The 13,523-nt window shown below is 44.2% G+C and overlaps 1 protein-coding gene across 3 annotated transcripts in view; it reads left to right on the plus strand.

The window, feature by feature from the left end:
- Positions 1 to 13,523, plus strand: part of RAB7A (RAB7A, member RAS oncogene family) — a 77,868-nt gene that overhangs the window by 43,491 nt on the left and 20,854 nt on the right. The window contains exon 1 of one of the 3 annotated variants that reach the window (XM_030205250.1): positions 7,028 to 7,107. The exons of the other annotated variants lie outside the window; for them this stretch is intronic. The gene's annotated coding sequence lies outside the window, so the exon portion shown is untranslated. Of the gene's footprint in view, positions 1 to 7,027; positions 7,108 to 13,523 lie in introns of those variants that run through there. 3 annotated transcript variants of the gene reach the window in all.

Consider the following 13,523-nt stretch of genomic DNA (forward strand, 5'->3'; position numbering starts at 1 on the left):
CCATTATGCCCGTGCAGATCGAGCTAAACTGCATGCGTTTATATCTAAATGGCAGATGATAGATATATGGAGACATATAACCCCACATCTCGCAGCTACACATATTACTCAGCAGTGCATGCGTCATATTCCAGAATAGACTTATGGCTAGGAGGGCAAGCTTTATTACAGAAGACACAAACAATCCAGATACAAAATAGAACTTGGTCAGACCACGCCCCGCTTACCTTACAATTATATTGTGCCACTAAAAGGGCATCCCACCCATCATGGTGCATATTAGCAGATCAGAATGTCTTAAAACAACTGGAAAATATCAAAATTACATCAGCGATAATGACACGGGGGAAATAGGAGATTAAGCATTGTGGGAGGGCTTAAAAGCAGTCATAAGAGGACAAATCATATCACTGCAGGCCCATAGGAACCGACAGAAACAAACAACTACTACATGCAGAGCTAGAAATAATACAAGAAACAGTGACTAAGGGAAATCCACCACCTAGCATAACAGCGCGGTGCCACCAAGTACAAATGGAACTTAGGGAACTTCAATTAGCAGACAGAAACTCTTCAAAAAAAAAACCCCAACAACATCACTTTGAATTTGGCAATAAGGCATCTCGATTGTTAGCATATAAACTAAAGCAGCATAAAAACAAAAATCATACCCATACAATAGAAGAGAGCGCAGGACACAGAGAAACCACAACAAAGGGAATCAGCCAGGCCTTTCTAGATTTCTATAGACAATTGTATAGGGATGAGATTAATCCAGAACCGCAAGAAATACAGACATACCTGGAAAGGATAGAGCTTCCCCAAATCACCCCAGACCAAAACGCTGCACTTTCGGCGCCAATAAAATTAAAAGAGAGAGAATGGGCAATCTATAATCTACCGAATGGCAAAGCACCGGGGCCCGACGGGTTCACGAATATGTTTTATAAGAGCTTTGGGAAGATACTAGCTCCCCTACTGACCCGAGTACTAAATGCAATAGAACAACAAGAAGAACTACCATACTCGTGGAGATTGGCGCACATAATTATACTTCTAAAGTCGGAAAAACCCAAACCACTGCGGCTCATATCGCCCAATATCGTTATTAAACACAGACTATAAAATATTCACAAAGATTTTGGCCAAGCGTTTACAGATGCTCATGCCGCAATTAGTACGAGAAGATCAAACGGGATTCATAGAGGGCAGGCAAACATTCGATAACATTAGAAGAGCTATCCACCTCATACAAGAGATCAATAGCAAACAACAACCAGCAGTAATCCTCTCACTCGACGCAGAGAAAGCGTTCGACAGAGTCCACTGGCCATACATGTTCGAAGTATTAAAGAAGATGGGTATATCGGGAAGTTTTATAGAATGGTTAAGACAACTATATAAACAACCCCTAGCAGCTTTGATTATCAATGGGCAATGCTCTGAATCCTTTAGTCTGGGGATGGGGATGTGACAAGGGTGCGCCCTATCTCCCCTACTGTTCGCCCTAACACTGGAACCCCTAGCCCAAGCTATCAGGGGGTATACCAGTATACAGGGCATCCGTATCGGACAAAAGATACATAAAATTATGCTGTTTGCAGATGACATCTTGCTAACTGTGTCTGATCCCCAGGGCTCATTTGGAGGGAATAACACAGAGCCTCCAACAATTTGGGAAAATAGCAGGGTTTAAAATAAATATGACCAAATCAGAACTAATGGGACTGATCCTATCTGGAGAAGCCATTAGTGCCATAAAACAATACCCATTTAGATGGATAACCCGTTTCTTGCGATATTTGGGAGTTAATCTCACACCCAATTTACAAGATTTATTTGAAGCAAATTTCCCCCCTAAAATGCGGGAATTATTCCAAGATCTAGATCGATGGGAGGGGTTGGAGCTATCATGGATAGGAAGGATACAAGCAGTAAAAATGATGATCCTACGTAAGATCTTGTATCTTTTCATGGCACTACCGATGCCGATCCCAATAAATTCTTCCGACAGTTAAAACGTAAAGCTTGCATATATATGGAAATGCTTCATCAATCAAAAAAAAAAAGGGGGGAATGGGAGTGCCAGATATATCAAGCAGCACAATTGAGGATATTGGTAACTTGGGTTAATGATGAAATAAAACCATGGCTTCAGATAGAAAAGCAGTGGGTGGGAATGCATCAACCCGCCATGTTGCTATGGCAACCTAGAACACGACTCAGAGCAATGGCGGCACTCCTCCCAATAGCAGTTTGCTTAACACTCCTGACATGGAGCACGATACGCCAGCAAATCTGCCCAAATAGAACATACTTCCGAAAGATGCATATCGGGGGAGCGCCGGGCTTTGCATGGGAAGAGGGGGATAAAGTGTATAAACAATGGGAACAGAGAGGGTTAAAACAGCTTGGACAAGTATGGGAAGAGGGAGTAGTACGTCCCTGTGACGAGCTACAAGAGGAATACGACCTTCAATCACACCATTTAATCTACTACACTAGACTTAGAGATTACATCCTGCGAAAAGCGAAGGTAGAATTACAGGTCGAGGAAACAGAGTTGGAACGGGCAATGGGAGGGAGTGGTGCCAAAGGATGTATAACTCGAATATACACAGCACTATTAGCACATAGAACACCAATTTTGAAATACATACAGGGATGGGAACAAGACACAGGTTCTAAACATGACATACATAGCTGGGAACGAGCATGGGGCTTTTTGCTAAGTAACTCTGTGAGCAGTGCTATCATAGAAAATGGATACAAGATATTGTATCGCTGGAACTACACTCCGGACAGACTAGCCAAAATGTTTCCAGAGGTTTCTAATCACTGTTGGAGGGGCTGTCCAGTGAAGGGAAACATGCTACACATCTGGTGGACGTGCCCAAAAATACAAAGCTATTGGAGAGAACTGCTTAGTCTGCTTAAACAAATACTGGGCAGAGAGTACCCAATGACAGTGGACCACTGCATATTGCAATTTCGTCCCACAGGACTGTCGAAACCATTACATCGCTTGGCCTCCATGTTTTTAGTGGCGAGCAAAATTGCAGTGGCATCAGCATGGAAGCAACAACTGGCTCCTCCGGCAGTGAAAGTGATACATAAAATGGACTACCTATACCAAATGTCCAAGATGACGGCGATAAAAAAGGGACAACTAACCCAGTTCTCAAAAATTTGGGATAAATATAGAGACACCAGGCTGGGATTGATCTTGATGCGCCCCAACTGATGACACCACAACTGTGAACAATGTTAAAGACAAATGGACTGAGACGCACCAATTAATTAGCTATTGGGACACCAGTATCGGGACTATCATAGGATGACATCAGACAGGACACAAGGGAAGGGAGATGGGGGGAGGAGGGGGAAAGAGAGCTGGGTATGTAGTTTATAGCAATATATTTTGATTGTATGCTAACATATATATAAATAAAACAGTTAAAAAGAAGCGAAAATACATAGTAAAATTTTTTTAGATACATTAAAAGCAGGAAGCTGGCTAAAGAATCGGTTGGGCCGCTGGACGAAGGTGGTGTTAAAGGGGCGATCAGGGAAGACAAAGCCGTAGCGGAGAAATTAAATGAATTCTTTGCTTCGGTCTTCACCAAGGAGGATTTGGGGGGGGGGGGGGGGGGGATACCGGTGCCGGAAAGGGTATTTGAAGCGGGCGAATTCACTGTAAACTTGGAGGATGTAATGGGTCAGTTCTGCAAACTGAAGAGTAGTAAATCACCAGGACCGGATGGTATTCATCCCCAGAGTATTAATAGAACTGAAGAATGAACTTGTAGAGCTACTGTTAGTAATATGTAATCTATCCCTAAAATCAGGTGTGGTACCGGAAGGCTGGAGGGTAGCCAGTTACGCCGATTTTTAAAAGGGTTCCAGAGGAGATCCGGGAAATTATAGACCGGTGAGTCTGACGTCTGTACCGGGCAAAATGGTAGAGGCTGCTATTAAGAATAAAATTACAGAGCGCATACAAAAACATGGGCTGATGAGACAAAGTCAGCACGGATTTAGTGAAGGGAAGTCTTGCCTCACCAATCTACTGCATTTTTTTGAGGGGTGAACAAACGTGGACAATGGGGAGCCGGTAGATATTGTGTATCTGGATTTTCAGAAGGCGTTTGACAGTGCCTCATGAAAGACTCCAGTGGAAACTGGAGAGTCATGGGACCGGAGGTAGGGTATTACTATGGATTAAGAGCTGGTTGAAAGATAGGAAGCAGAGAGTAGGATTGAATGGTCAGTATTCTCAATGGAGAAGGGTAGTTAGTGGGGTCCCTCAGGGGTCTGTGCTGGGACTGCTGCTTTTTAACTTATTTATAAATGACCTAGAGATGGGAGTAACGAGTGAGGTGTTTAGTAGTAGTAGTAGTAATTACATTTGCAGATGACACAAAGTTATTCAGGGTCGTCAAGTCGCAGGAGGAGTGTGAAAGATTACAGGAGAACCTTGCGAGATTGGGAGATTGGGCTTCCAAGTGGCAGATGAAGTTCAGTGTTGACAAGTGCAAAGTGATGCATGTGGGTAAGAGGAACCTGAATTACAGCTATGTCATGCAAGGTTCCTCGTTAGGAGTCATGGACCTAGAAAGGGATCTGAGAGTTATCGTTGACAAGACATTGAAAACTTCTCAGTGTGCTGCGGCTGACAGGAAAGAGCACAGAATGTTGAGTATAATTAGGAAAGGGATGGAAAACAAACACGAGGATGTTATAATGCCGTTGTATTGCTCCATGGTGCGACCGCACCTCGAATATTGTGTCCAAGTCAGTTCGCCGCATCTCTAAAAAGATACAAAGGAATTGGAGAAGGTGCAGAGAAGGGCGATGAAAATGATAAAAGGGATGGAACGACTTCCCTATGAGGAAAGGCTGAGAAGGTTAGGGCTCTTCAGCTTGGAGAAAAGGTGGCTGAGGAGTGATATGATAGAAGTCTACAAGATAATGAGCGGAGTAGAGCGGACAGATGTGAAGCATTTGTTTACACTTTCAAACACACAAGATGAAGCTAGAATATGGCAGATTTAAAACAAATAGGAGAGAGTTTTTCTTTACTCAGCTTGTAGTTGGACTCTGGAACTCGTTACCGGAGAATGTGGTGACAGCGGCTGGCCTTACGGAGTTTAAGGGGGGTTTGGACAGATTCCTGAAGGAAAAATCCATTGAACATTTTTTTTTTTTTTTTTGGGGGGGGGGGGGGGGGGGGGGTTGACAGGTTCTTGAAGTCTGGATTGGCTGCTGTCAGAGACAGGATGCTGGGCTTGATGGACCCTTGGTCTTTTCCCAGTATGGCGGTGCTTATGTGCTAAACTCTAACTTGGTTTACTGGCAATACTCCTTTCTTCTGTCAGTCTCCTCTTCCATGCCCACTATAAGCTCAAGAGCAGAGGGAGACTGAAGGGCCCGCAGCTGCTTGCTTGGTTTCTTCTCCTTAAATCGGATCAATTTTTTTGGTCTCGTGCAGTGGTTCTTTTCACTAAGGACTTATGGCATTTTAAATCAGGTGAGATTTGGACGCTGTTACATCAATAACATAACCAGATGACAGATTTTGGGTGGGCCTGCGTTTTGAAAGTTTGTTCATTATGTTTTTAAAGAGGTAGTGTGTCCTGAATAAAAAGGTACCAAAAGTGGGATTACAAATAAACCAATGATATAAAGTTTGGAGGGGCAACTTTAATTTTTGAAAGTTGTGTGTACCATAGGGTCAGCAGAATGGGGCTATGCAATTTATTCACAGTTTGATGTTTTTCATGTTCTGCAGCCTAAAAACTGCAGGTACCTAAAGTGGGGAATGTGGTTCTGGGGTTATTTACATTTCTATTAAGAAACGTTTCTCATTTTTTTAAAGATATAATTAATCCATACCTCAGGCTGAAACTTTGCAGGATTATGTAGTTTATAATCTTGTGGTATAAATACGTCACATTCCCCACTTTTGGTAACGAATGACAGAGATCCCCAAGACCTTCGGATGGTGCCCAGAACTGTCGCCAGTTTGGCAGTCAGTATCGTCTTCCTGAGCTACTAGCACTTGCACATGCTTATCATTCAGCACTTGTGCAGAAACTGAGCATCAGAAGTGTTTATCTTCGGTGACATAGATGTGCATTCCCCTTATATATTTAAATTTTAGTTGAGACCACGTCCCCTTGCAATATGCATGCATGAACTGAGCATGCTTGGGGATTGCAAGCATTGGTGGCTCCAGGCATGTCTCGATCTTCCTCAGTCCTGAGACAGTAAGAGGAGGAAGGGGGTGACTCAGGCAGCGGATTTATTTGGCTATCAGGGCTTCAGTTACTGCAGCTTTGGAGGGGGCTTGAGGCCAAAGTGGGGGACCCAGGTCTCCAAGGCCCCACTCCCCAGCTGTGCTACTGACTAAAGGCCCAATATCTTCCTTTTTCCCTTCTCCCACCTACCACCTGACTCTCCATCCCCTTGGGTCCATTATCTCTCTTCCCACTCTCCCAGGACACCCCCCCTCCCCCCAATTCCTTTCCTTCACACCAGGTTCTTTCTCCCAGTCCTGACCGTGACACTCTTGTTTCCCACACCTGGTGTACCTTTTTCAAACAGTAAGTCTTGGTCCCTGCAGGTAAGTGGCAGCTGTACACAAAGGCTGCCTGAGGCCTGCCTCAGGCTTTGCTGTTTGAAAAGGTACAGCTGATGGGGAGAGTGTGGGAGGGAGGCAGAAGGTGGGTAGCACATGATTATTATTAAAGTATCTTTTTATTAATATGAACAATACAAATACCAGAAGTCTAATATGTTAATCACAACATTAACCATGATTAACATGCAGCCCTAATTCATATTGTCTTTAAAATACTGCTGATTGTAATTTTGAGTTAATAATTCACTTTGAAAGCCATGTAATGGTCAAGGACTTCAGCCTGAACAAAGACTGAAAACAGGTTTAGTGCTCTTCCCAGCAATTGCTGTTAAAACAATTTCTGGCTTTCGTTTAAATTGCTGCCCTTTTGTGTGGGGAGATAGATGTCTGAGCAGATGAAGGAAAGAATGACACATGTTCAGTTCTGCATTGTCTCTACTACTCGTTGTAGCATATAGCCAGAGGTAGGAAAAGTTAATGTTTGACGATTTTTTATTTTTTTTTAGGCCTGATGGCAGAAACAGTGTCTGTGAAGACTTGTATCTTATGTAGTCTGGTTATCTGTACAAACTGCTCAGTTCTACAGTCTCCTTCCTTGGAGGCTTGACAACCAGGAAAGCCTGGTTCAAATCCTGCTTCTGCTCTTTCTGATTGTTGGGAGATTTATTTAACTTTCCCGTGTCTCAGGAACAAGCAAATAACCTAGTGTACTTCAATAAAACCTGCATTGAGCTACTGCTGAAAAGGTGAGCTAAATCCAAAACTATACTACTCATACTTGAATTCAGACACTGTCCTCACCTCTGCTGAGGATGTCCATGCATCATTACCCCTTCTATAAAGAGAGCTTCTTAGATTACTCCTGAGTCCCTCCCCCCATATTGTATGACAACCTCTCTTCCTTTACTTGCTTTGTATGCTCCCTTCCCCATTAACATAAGTCTTCAAATATGACGGCACAGATCAGTCTGTGTATTTGAGGTGCTGGGTGATAGTGACTTGTCCAACTCCAAGTAGTGTCGGTGAATACTGAATTCTTTAGTTCTTGTTCTATTGCTGTTGCCATTAGGCCATTCTTCCTTTTCTTTCTGGATGGACAGAGGAGCCATGGGGTGTGTGGCAGCTATAGTGACTTCCTGGGCATCTACAGTGATAGGTGTCGGATGTCAGTTTTTAGATGCTGGGGTGACCTAGTATCTCTGAGAATCTTTTTCCTTTGGTCTATAGCTGTTCATTGTCCCCCCAAAAAGGGTAATACTTCCAATCTTACATTTTTCAAATTGATCTGTGTTTGTCATATGTATTCTAAACTGTCTGGTAGTTTTACCAACATACAATTTGCTGCATGGACATAACGTGCATCTTGTGATATTATGTTCTCTATTTGTAATGTAAAATTTATTTTCCACAAGGTTTGCCCTGCTCGACATTAGTGTTAGGACTGCTGGGAAAACAGTTTTATAACTTGCACCCTCTAATATACACAAATTAACTTGTTCACAAAATAATGGCGAGTAGATTTCCAGTGCTTGCAGATGATAGAGAACTTAAAAGCCAAAAATGAAAATGTAAAGAACAGATGAATTGCTCGGTCACTCGGAAATCATTTTTCAATAGTATGTAGTTCTTAGTTAACAAACTTTGGTTATATGCCTAATTCATAACTTTTCTGGATCATGGCTATACAGATTTCTTAAGAATTTGGGCTGGTCTAAAAATCTGCTTTGGATGAACAAAAAATATCTAAAATTATAGACCTGTGAAAATGGCAAATTCTTTAGGATGACTGATAATAGTGTTGTAGTCTGTAGGTCTGAAGTACACAGTGATAAACCTTTATCAAAACATCTTTAAACAAAATTTGATCCTTACTATAATGTATATCATCTGTATTGCCAAATCATGAGAATTTAGCCATTCCACGAATGTGAATTGTGGTAATTTTGGGTCCTTTTCTCTCCTCTTTGTATATATGAGATTTTTGGGCACTTAAGATCAACTGAGCAAGGAATTTTTTGAGGTTTTATTATAGTTATAGCTTGTTTAAACATTAGCCCTCCTGTTTTCAAAGCTGGGCTGTGTTGGAATCGCTGTGCAGCAGCCGCTAGCTCAGCGTTGTAAATGGGACCAAGGTTACTTGCAGGGTTAGTGTTAACACATGTTGGAACTAGTGGGAAGGAAAACTCAAGACCTACTGGCAGACTGGAAACCCCTGTAGCGTGGGAGGCCAAGGTAATTTACCCAACTTGCTGCTTCTCTCTCTCCCCCCCCCCCCCCCCCCCCCCACACACACACAGTTAATACTAGCCTTGGCTCTCTAAGTTCATGATGATATTTAAAATGGCCTGGTGGAATCTGAATCGCTGCATTGGTAAAAGTTAATTTTAACAACTGCAGCAAAGGTTTTGCTTTTTAAGTCTTTTGAAACATGGCTTTCTACATGGGGTGGAGGTGGGGTGAAGATCATATGCAGCGACTTACTGCCATCATAAAGCAGAGGATTTGAATTATTGATGCATCTTCCCATCTGGTTTCCCTATGTGCTGTGCAATGAAAGGGTTTTTTAAATTTTCTTTTATGCACAGAAGCTGCAGCTGCCCTGGAAATAAGGATGTAAGATCAGTGGTCCTACTCTTTCTGGAATTCCTGTATGGTTCTGTGGGAAATAAGATTGCAGCATGAGATTTTTTTCATAGCTGAATAATCTTTAGTTATCTGTATGAATGAATATACGCAAGTTTGGCTAACTCTTATTTCAGGAGCATTTCTGCAGCTGTGCAAAGAGAATGTAGTGCACTATGCCATCTCCAAATTACATTTTGCTGCAGCTTGAGAGATTATAGTTTCTCCTCTAGAGAGCATGTGTGGTACCAGCACAGTGCGGATGGCAGGGAGCGTAAGGCCCACTGTCCATAGCTGTGACAGTCAGCTGCAATTTATGCATGCTTATTGGTTGTGTTGATGGTGCAGTTCCAGGTCCACAGGAGCAGCAGCTAGCCCTGCAATCTAGTCGTGCTACAGGTGCTGAGGTGGTCTCAGCTTATCTTTCACAGGCCTCTTAATGTTCTGTATGTGTATATACCAATATTTTTAGATTAAGACTGTAGGGAACCAAATGCTATTTGATGGTGTATGAAAAGAATTTTAGTATACAGTATGCAAGTAGACAAATTTGATAGGGCTAGATGGGATACATTTGAGGGTACTGAAGAAACTTAAGAAGTTCTAGCTCTGTGTGACCTGTTCAGTGTTTAATGTGTACTGGTCAAATTGCTGATGAATTGTTTGCTTGTTTCCAGAGATGTAGCCTTTTTGCTGCTGGCTTCTCTAGCTTGAACCTGAATTGTTTGCTTGTTTCCAGAGATGTAGCCTTTTTGCTGCTGGCTTCTCTAGCTTGAACCTAAATTGTATTGGGTTTCCCATTTAGTGGCCACCTTTTAATGTAGTAAATATTGGCAGAACATAAGAATAGCTATACTGGGTCAGACCAGTGGTCTATCTAGCCTAGTATCCTGCTTCCAGCAGTGGCCAATCCAGGTCACGTACCTGGCCGAAACCCAAATAGCAACGTTCCATGCTACTAAACCCAGGGCAAGCAGTGGCTTCCCTCAATCTCTCAGTAGCAGACTATGAACTTTCCCCAGGAACTTGTCCAAAACCTTTTTTTTTATTTATTTATTTATTATTTATTTATTGATTTTTCATTACATTTATATCATAAACATAAATCGGCATTACAAAAGTCTAATTTTCATAGACATGTATCAGAAGAGGAAAAAAGAAAAGGAAAAAAACAATATATTATATTAGACCACAAATTATTGATCCAAGATATAGGTACATGTATAAACACCAAAAATGAAGTGGTATCCCACCTCAATCTACCAAAATACAAATAGATCTTAATCAGGAAAGGGCAAGGACTCAAGTCGGGGCAGCTGATAAATACAGTTCAAGTTAACGCCAGACTACTCCTTACTAGCTAACCTTTTTTAAACTCAGATATGTTAACCGCCGTTATCACATCCTCCAGCAACCAGTTCCAGAGCTTAACTGTTTGTGTGAAAACATTTCCTCTTGTTTTAAGAAGTATTGCAATGTAATTTCATTGTGACCCCCTAGTCTTTGTACTTTCTGAAAGAGTGAAAAATGGATTCACTTTTACCTGTTCTACACTACTCAGGATTTTATAGACCTCAATCATATCCCCCCTCAGTAGTCTCTTTTTTCCAAACTGAAGAACCCTAATCTCTTTAGCCTGTCCTCAAAAGAGAGGAGTTCGATATCCTCTATCATTTTGGTCACTCTTTGAACCTTTTTCTAATTCCCCATGGTGACCAGAATTGAATGCAGTACTGAAGGTGAGTTTGCACCATGTAGCGATACAGAGGTATTATAATATTCTTGGTCTTTATTTATTTTGCATCCCTTTCCTAATAATCTCTCGCTTCCTTGTCATCAAGCAGATGAAGCCATTACGTATGGGTTGTGTCCATCAACCAGCAGGGGGAGATAGAGAGCACTCAACTTTTCACAGTGCCTCATGGCCAGCTAGCTCCACTGCCTCTTCAGTATTCTCTACCTCCCCAAGCAGGTGGCTGCAGCTTCGTCGAGCTCCATCAAAAATCTGCCTGGGGGTGGCTCGTGGCTTGCCAGTTGTTAGCCGGGGTGTTAGAGGCTATAGCAGCTTCACTTTGAAGGCACATAGGTCAGCCCTTTCCCACTCAGTGGATGCAGGCACATTGGTTCGCCTTTCCCTGCCTTTCCCACTTACCTGAGCCTCCGGAGTGTTTTTATTTACCTCTTTTGCCTCTGCTTTTCTCACAGCATTAAAAAATAATAATAATTAGTTGCGTCGCGCTTTAGCGCAGCGATCTTGGAAAAGTGGTTTTTTCTTGAGATTCTTCTGCAGGATCGGAGCTGTGATGCTCGGTCTAGTGAGGTAAGAGTGTTTTCTGACTCCTCCGGGGTGGGCCCGCCATCGGGACGTTTTTGGCGCGAACTGCCATTTTTGAATTTTACCGCCGTTTTCGGCGATGGTTGCGGAGACTGTAAAGCGCTGTTCTAAATGTGGCAAGCGCAAATCAGCAGTGGGGCTCTGTAATTCGTGCTGTACAGACGGTAGAGCCGGCCCGAGCATGGCGAGCGGCGATCTTTCACGCTCTGAGCTGGCAGCGGACGCCATTTTGGATTTTCCACATGGCGCGGCCTCCGTTGCGACGGAGAGCCCTGAATCCGGGGGAGGTCCTCTGAGTGAGGCTAATAATAGAGCTGGGCAGGATCTGGGTGGTCAGGGAGCGGTTTTCTCCCCTGATTTTGTTTTAATGCTGCATAGGGCATACATGCTTAAAAGAGCTCTTCCACAGGGATCTTCGGACCCTCTGCCTGCCCCCCCCCCCCCCCCTGGTGGATCCTGGCCTTTTGGAGTTGACTTTGCCTGTTTTCTCATTTTCCTGATAAACGCAGAAGGGCTAATTCCCCTTCTGAGTGTGGCGCACCCCCTTCCCCCCCCCCCCCTTGTTGAAGGAGGTGTTGCCCTGAAGGATATTCAAGACTGCAGGCTTGATTCAGCTCTGAAGCGATCCTTTGATTTGGCAGGTCTCACTGTTCGGGTGTCTGCATGCAGTTGTTATGCTGCTAGAGCCTGCCTGGCTTGGTTACAGCAGGCAGTGGAACAGCCCGGTGATGGAGCGGAGACCTTACCTGAAGTGGCTCCGCGGATGGAGTCGGCCTTGTCCTTTTTGGCTGACACCCTTTATGATATGGTCAGAGCTTCGGCTAAACAAATGGCTGTAGCAGTGGCGGCTCGCCGCACTCTTTGGCTATGACATTGGACGGCGGACATGGTCTCTAAGCAAAGGTTGGTGAAGTTGCCCTTTCAAGGCCTTCTGTTTGGTGAGGAGCTGGAAAACGTTAAATGCCTGGGGGATTCCAAACCTCAGCGCTTGCCCGAAGATAGGCCGAAGCCTTCCTCTAAGGGTCAAGCGGTCCGCTGCTCTTACAGACCTCGCTTCCGTGAAGCTAGAAGGTACCGCCCGGGGCGTGCTGCTGGGTTCACTTCTCGTGCCCGCTTTCAGCAGAGAAACTCCTTTCGCTCAGACAAACATCCACAGCTGCCGGTTCAAGACCTGGAGTTCAAGGGCGACCCTCAATGATGGTGCGCCGGCCCCCTCCTCGTTTCCTGTCATCGGAGGAAGACTTTCCCTCTTTTTCGAGGAGTGGGCCAAAATCTCCGCAGATCAGTGGGTCTTGGACCTGATCAGAGACGGATACTGAATAGAATTCGATGCCCCAGTGAGAGACATGTTTGTGGAGTCCCGATGCGGTTCTGTCGCCAAACGGGCGGCGGTAGAGGAGACTTTGCACAGTCTGTGCCAGATAGGGGCTGTGACCCCGGTGCCTCCCGCCGAACAAGGTCTAGGCCGCTACTCCATTTACTTTGTGGTGCCACGAAAAGGCGGGTCTTTTCGCCCGATCCTGGACTTAAAAGAGCTAAACAAGTCCTTAAGAGTGCGGCATTTTCACATGGAAACCCTGCGCTCCGTCATTGCGGCGGTACAGCCAGGAGAGTTTCTCACATCTCTGGACCTGAAAGAAGCTTACTTGCACATACCAATTTGGCCCCCACACCAGAAGTTTCTGCGGTTTGCGGTGTTGGGAAAACATTTCCAGTTTCGGGCCTTGCCTTTTGGCCTCGCCACAGCTCCCCAAACCTTCTCCAGGGTAATGGTGGTAGTAGCTGCCTTTCTCAGGCGAGAGGGTATCCGGGTTCACCCGTACCTAGACGACTGGCTCATCAGAGCAGACTCAGAAAAAGAGAGTCATCTAGCTACAGCCAGAGTGGTTTCAGTCCTTCAATCTCTGGGCTGGGTCGTCAATA

Source organism: Microcaecilia unicolor, chromosome 6 (assembly GCF_901765095.1).
Source record: "Microcaecilia unicolor chromosome 6, aMicUni1.1, whole genome shotgun sequence".
NCBI classification, from domain to species: domain Eukaryota; kingdom Metazoa; phylum Chordata; class Amphibia; order Gymnophiona; family Siphonopidae; genus Microcaecilia; species Microcaecilia unicolor.